This window comes from Hippoglossus stenolepis, chromosome 1 (genome assembly GCF_022539355.2).
Source record: "Hippoglossus stenolepis isolate QCI-W04-F060 chromosome 1, HSTE1.2, whole genome shotgun sequence".
NCBI classification, from domain to species: Eukaryota; Metazoa; Chordata; class Actinopteri; order Pleuronectiformes; family Pleuronectidae; genus Hippoglossus; species Hippoglossus stenolepis.
Window position 1 is genome coordinate 12570383 of NC_061483.1, and position 7074 is coordinate 12577456.

At 41.3% G+C, this 7074-nt stretch overlaps 1 protein-coding gene across 4 annotated transcripts in view; it reads right to left on the minus strand.

Moving 5' to 3' along the window:
• apba2b (amyloid beta (A4) precursor protein-binding, family A, member 2b) overlaps positions 1-706 on the minus strand; it is a 60193-nt gene extending 59487 nt beyond the window's left edge. For all 4 annotated transcript variants that reach the window (XM_035159574.2, XM_035159590.2, XM_035159596.2 and 1 more), the window contains exon 1: positions 518-706. The gene's annotated coding sequence lies outside the window, so the exon portion shown is untranslated. The remainder of the gene's footprint in view (positions 1-517) is intronic.
• Between the last annotated feature and the right edge of the window lie 6368 nt (positions 707-7074).

Sequence of the window (7074 nt, forward strand, 5' to 3'; positions counted from 1 at the left end):
GCACATATCAGGGTTGAAAAAGCCATTTGAAGAGAACTCCGAGCAGCTGCAGATGAAGCTTTAAACGATGCAGGAATTTGGACCATTGAGGACACGTACAAATTGATGACCTTCCCCATCAGATGAGACACTAAAGGCCTGTGGTTAACAGAAGTACAATCGATACATTGAGGCGTAGACCGGGGCTGCGCAGGGATGAATCACCGTGGGTTTTGAAGTCTTAGGTGTGAACACACTTCCACAGGCGGCGTCTCGTCTCTTAAACGCCGCTCCACCTGAATCCCTCTCCACAACCCGAAGATGCGTTTGTTTTTATCGGTCAGAGCTCAGCGCCCCGTTGCTAGCACCGACGCCCAGGCTACACATCCACAGGCTGCGGGGAGATCAGCATCCATCCACCGCTCCTCCTCCTCCTCCTCCTCCGGAGAGGAGAGACGCTAAACGGCTCGACCGAGCGGTTCATCGACGATTAGCTTCCTCGTCGTGACATATTTATTAAACCACAGCAGGGTCTTACCTGAGGAATCTCATGCGCCGAACGAGTCACCTCCTGTCCGGACGAGTGAGGGATGGTGGCGCTGGCCGCTCTCGCATCACTCGGTGTGTGTCTGACCGACTGAGGAGCGTCACGTTACGGAGGCACAGCGGCTGGCAGCGGCGCCCCGGAACCTGGATAACAGCACCGAGCGAGCCCACTGCAGTTGTCTGCTGCCCCCGAGAATTAACACCGCCCGCCCCGCGAGAGCCCGCTACCCCCGCCCGGGCAGCTCCACCCGTGGACGTCACCACAGAAACGTCAACACAAACAAAAACCCAATGTGTTCGAAAATCAATTGACGCCATATTAACACATACTTGTATTAAAGCTAATTTGATTTCAATTGTTTCAAATTAGTTTGTATATGTTAGCTTCATGATTAGCTGACAGCTTCCTAGTGATAAGTTATCCTCGTGGACGACGCGTTTCCATTTCCTACTACTATCCAGAATTAAGCTAAAATATCCCGGATGCTAACGCTGCCATGTTGCGCATTTCGGAGCCTCACTGCGCAGTAGTTGATACACGCCCTCGACCAATCAGGAGTCAGTCGTGACGTTTCACTCCATTCTTACAGCATCAAATAACATAGACATTTGAACACATGAAATAACCAAATAAACTTCCTTAATTAACTGAAGCCATCTTTGAGAAAAAGTTATTCAACGTGTACTTTAACCACTGACATCGAGGAGCCAGGAGTTGTGATGAAGACAGATATATCAGTGACAAATCTTTGCCTTCCATTAATTTCCAATTTCAGTAAGAAAGTAAATAAAACCTTCATTTCCTGTGGCGAGGCCAATCGCAGCGTTGCTTCCATGAAAATGCGATATTGTCTCTAACCGTGCCCTTATACAGCAGCCACCAGGTGGCAATCATGATGTTTTGGTTTTACTTTTAGGGTACAGTCACATTGTCTATCTTTAAATACAGTCTATAGTTGGCCCCCAGTTGCAGGGCTGTCATGTAAATGTGTATACGTGTATAAACTCGGGTCACAGAGGTAGCCAACAAAACAATGTTTCAAAAACCAAAAATAAAACATATTGCTGCCCTAACAACATGGTCAGATTCCTCAAAAACTCTTCCAACCATGTGGGTGAAATGTTATCTGCTGCACTACAACAAGATTTAGAAACCATTGAATATTATTATCATATACATTTTCAGAAAAAGCGTGAAAGTCTTACAATAAAGCATAGCTAGTAAAATGTGAACAAATTTGATTATCTGTAATAACTTCCAAATTTGCAATGACCCATAAACGACAATGGATCGACTTGGTCTTTGAGGGGTCATTGTGGTTTCATGATTTAAATTAAGTGTATTCGATTTAGTGCCATCTAGTGGTAAAGTAGCATATTACATCCAACTGAATACCCTTCCAGTCACCTTCCCCTTCCAAGAATATGAAACCCCTGACCCTTCAGGTAGAGCGAGTGTTGGATTTTTCCATTCTGGACCACAGTAGAAACATGTCAGTCACAATGGAAGATAGATATAAAGGGCTCATTCTAAGGTAATAAAAACACAACAAATAATCAACCCCAAGTGATTTTACACGGATGTAAACAATTATGAATATTATGTGCCATTTATGTTGACAGATTCCCCTAAATACTACAAACTAGACCCTTGAAGCACCTAACAAGAAATATTGCCTCTACAGAATTTCTGTCTCAGATGTCAGCTGGAGGCTAGCACTGCCACTGAGTGGCCATGTCTCAACATTACAGCAGAGAAATCCACTAATGTTACAAGATTCCAGACTTGATCCATTTTTAAGACATTATTTTACCAACAAATAATTGGTTCTTAAGAATGCAACATATGATCTAAATATCAAATATGATAAAAAATACAGAGTAATATTAATAAAGTGTACAATTTGGATGATTACACATTAGTGAAAACATCACTAGGATTATTTTATTTTCAATTTCTGCCAACAGATCCCTTTCACCTTAATCTTACACTCTGAACCTGTAAGCCATCACTTACAATATATTCTCCTGTGTGCATCATCATTTAGACAAAGGGGCAGCAGAGGGCACTCTGCGGACACATCCCTCCTGATGGGAACACAGGGGGCCAGTGGACAGGGAACAGAAAAGTAGGGCTTGGAATCTCAGGGCAATAACCTTTGCACTGAGCAGGGGCACAGCAGAAGACCTCAAGCAGATGGCCTGAGGGCTGGAGAACCAATAAGCAGGAGACCCTGGGTGTCCGACCGAAGGGCACGACCTCAGGAGAGCTAACCTCCAGGCTGAACAGACCTGCCATGCTGCTTGGGAGGATGACCCAGAGACCAAACGGACAGGTTGAGCCACTTGGGAGGGCACGGGCAAAGGCAGGGTCTCTCCAAACGCAGCGAGGCCATTGATTAAGACTGGAACTCTCTGGAGGATGTGCAGGTGGTTGAGTGCACTGGATGGTGAGGCAAGCAGGAGAATGAACAGGAACTCTGTAGCAAAGACAGAGCCCCTGGAGAGGTTGGACAGAAGCACAGGTGGAGCAACATTGAAACATAGCCTGAAAGCCGGCGATGAGGGTGGATCTCTGTAAATTGGCACTAGAAGTCATATGCCTTTTTCTCACATTGGCTTCTTACTTGCCTCTTGACCATCAAGGCCTGACTGATGGAGCACTGCTGAGATGTTAGTCCGTCTTCAGGTTCTTGTTTACCTCCCTGGCCAGTGACTCTGTTTGGACAGACCAACAACTCTAAGAAGAGTCCTGGTGGTTCCAACCTTATTCCTTTTTTATAACTAGAGGCCAATGTGCTCCTGGGAACACAGCAAAGCTTTAACATTTGTTTTACACCATTATCCTGATGTATGCATCATCATGTTTTTCTTTTACAGAGGTCTGAAGTGAGTTTCTTGGATCTCATCATATGTTGTTTTGTCCTGACAAGCAGTGTGACTAATCTACACAAGTGTGTGTCTTTCTGAACAAATTCCGATCAATTCAATTTTCCACAGGCATCCACCAATAGAGTTCTAGACAAATCTAAAGGATATTTATGTGAAGTCTATTTTTTTCTCAATTTTTCGTTGTTGTTTATTGAGTGTGGATGTATGGGTACAATTAGGGATTGATAAATTAATCTCCACAACAGAAAATGGGGGAAAAGTTAAGGGGTGTGGATTCTTTCTGAAGGGACTAAAAAAAGACATGCATCAGATTGAGGCGAAACATGTGCAGCAAATCAAAGCTGCGTAATAAAGGTTTCTGAATGGGTCAGTGCATCCATATTTCATAAATCCTGTCCTTCAGTCTCATACAATCCTTTCATTCCTTCATTTGAATATCTCATACGCTGCAAAAAATTTCCCCAGCCACTGAGGTTTGTTATTCTGACACTCTTCTTTCATTTTGTGTAATGATGGCAAGCTTTAGCCCCCGGTGATCTCTGGTCTGTTTCACATTTTTTTTTAAATGTAATGAAAGAAATAGCCTTGGAGGATAATTAATACTTGTAGCTTCCCAGACAGACCACTAAAACATTTGATCTTGCTAAAACTAGACACGATTTTGGTGATTCAGTGCAAACGTCTTTATTGGGACATTCAAAATCAAATGTTGTTGTACAAAAGGATATTATATAAGATGAAAGAGTTTCAAACCATAATGGTTCACACCACTATCACAACATTTAAAAGAATTTTAAGTGGAATAATGTGTAATATCATAATCTGGCAATAACCACAGAGGAAATACCCTGCCTACTTCACTACCTGCCTACTACTTCCTCCAGAGGCTCCACCTACAGAGGCTACATCGGAAGCTAGCTCACCTTGCCCACTTCCTCCTGAACAAAGTGACCTTGCTGGCCACATGGTGGAGGCTTCATCCTTTCCAATTATGACTGTTTACATGACCAATGTGAGCTTGTCTTGTTTTGATGGTTGCATAGTAAACAGATGTGATTTGTATTTTGAATATTGTGCTGATGGGTCAGTGATTTGCCTTCATTGGTGCATTAGTTTATCCATGTTTCATTGAGCAATTTTGAACATGTCATGGCCATTCTTTAACCCACTGAAACTGCAGCTTGATTGAGAACACTGACCTCTCTGTTCTCTCTAGGCCTCCTCTTTATGTGAAATGCTTCTTCTGCATGATTTTTATTTTATTTCATCGCAGGTCAGATGTAGATTTGTTGGTCCATTTCATATCCCACATGTTCCTCAACTACAAACAGTTTGGTGACCCAGATTAATTACCTCCACTAAGGAGGTTATGTTTACATCTGCGTTTGTTTGTTAGCACAGTTGTGCAAAAAACAAAATGGAAATTTTAAAAAATCTGAAATTTTGTGGAGGGAAGGACATGACTAAGGAAGAACCCATCAATTTTTGGTGTGGATCCAGGATGTATTTTGTTCACTTTCTAAATACTTTAATACTATTGTCAAGGACTTGTGGAACAATACAGCACTTTACTAAAAGGGTTGCATTTCACTGAACCAAAATGATCGTCTTATTCATGTTTTTTAACAATAAAAGAAAGAAAAATCCTTTCCTGGATACATCATTGTACTGTATTTGCACCAGTGTTAAGATAACTCTTGTCTTCTCATTCATCTGGAGTATGCAAAGAAAAGGATCCTTTCTCTATTGTCAGAACAACAAAACAACAAAGCAGACTGCCGGAATCAAATCATCACTACAGCTTGTATTTCTAAAATGACTGCTGTTATGTGTTTTTCAAAGAGGAGGAGATTCGATAGGTCTCCAGAGCATCTCAATACATCAATATTTGAAAGTGGTTTTCTACATGAGACAGGTGGTCCATCTCTCTTTTTCTTGATGTGACATTGACCATCTATGAAGAGGCTATAAAATGCTGCTCATTTGTCACACAAATGCAGAGGATGGTGGAGGATGATGGAGGATAAAACCTTGTCTGGGCACTTAAGATGGCGATGAAAGACTATATGAATAACATGATATTGACCCTCTACGCTATACCACAGTGATACATGTGTACATGGACTCATATTTGTTGCTCATCTGTTGTATCATTCTCGTGCATATCTTAAGGCCTATAAATATGCTGGAAAAATACAGCCCATTATTCCCAAGGTGGAGGTGCTCAGCTGTGTTGCTTCAATGCTCATAACAATAGTGATAATGGTGTTGATTGGAATATAATGGCTCTTAAATTACCTGGAGTTTGGTGAGAAGCTCTCAACGTCCCGGAATCTAAACCAGTCTTTGTTGAGAAATTACACAATATAGTGAAAACTGCTGGAGGATTAAAGCGTGGCTGCAGTTGGGCTGATGAATGTGTTGTTTTGAGTTCAGAGAAGACCGTGTGACAGGCTAATAAATATTCATCACAGAGATAGTGGGAGAAAAAAGAGGGCGTGAGGAAGAGAGCTGATGCAATGTGAAGTATGGAGTTGGAAAAAGCCGTCTGTGTCGAATGTCTCAAGGATGAATGCTCTGTGAATACAATAGATTAAGAAGATTCCTCACGTGCTGCAAAGCAGAACCAGCAGGGCTGTAACAGAGGACTATCTGCCCTGCACGAAAATCACACAAGATGTCAGAAGGGCTGTCACGAGAGAGGTGTCAGACAGCGATCTGTGCGAGAACAAAGGAACAAGTGTCAAAATGAGACTCAACACAGCAGAGCACGAAACTGATGAAGAGATGTTACCCAAGATACAGATGTGCCGTATCTAAAAACACATGTCAAGACATGTCAAGCATGTTTCTATGGGCTTTTCGTCTGAAAAAGGATGGATAGAATCTATGCTCCCCCCCCCCCGTTCGCTGGCAAAAGGCTGTTACAACATATTGTACATAAGATTTAAGCTTTATGTAATTCAAGATCTTATTTAGCAAGTTATTCAGTGTAATTTGAAGATTTTTCCAGATGTGCAGTAGAATCATTAAGTATAGATAAGACATAATAAATAAATTAAGATTTCGATGCAGTACAATCATGTGAGTGATCAGCTGACCATTACAAGCTTAAAAGCTTGATCTGTGCCTGGTGTTTCTCTGTAATCGTACAAAAGAGCTCCTGTATATTTCATACTCTCCTGAAGAAGAACACGTATACTAATATATGGAATATACGTCTTATTACTTACTATAGCTTTACATAATGCCTCCTTTAAAAATATTTTATCCCCACTGCCATTATGAGACTCCATAGCAACAAAGGATGATCTTAAGGATTCATTGAGCTGAGCAGGCACCCAGAACATTTAGTTTTTCATTTCACAGGTTAACTTTTACAAAATTTGACATTTTTACTCCAGTTATCATACAGTATTTACATATTTTTCTGAAATTTTATTCTGGGCAATGTATTGCATTGTGCCACATGCCAGTGAAATACACATTTTCATTAATGCCTGCATTAATAGCACAATACTTTTTTAAATCTTTAATATGGAACGGTTCATTTTACTCCCAATGAGACGCTAAATCCACGTTGTGAATTTAATTTGTCAAAGATTATGGTCAAGACTAATTTCATTAACGTAATCCAAGATCACCAATAATAAGCAC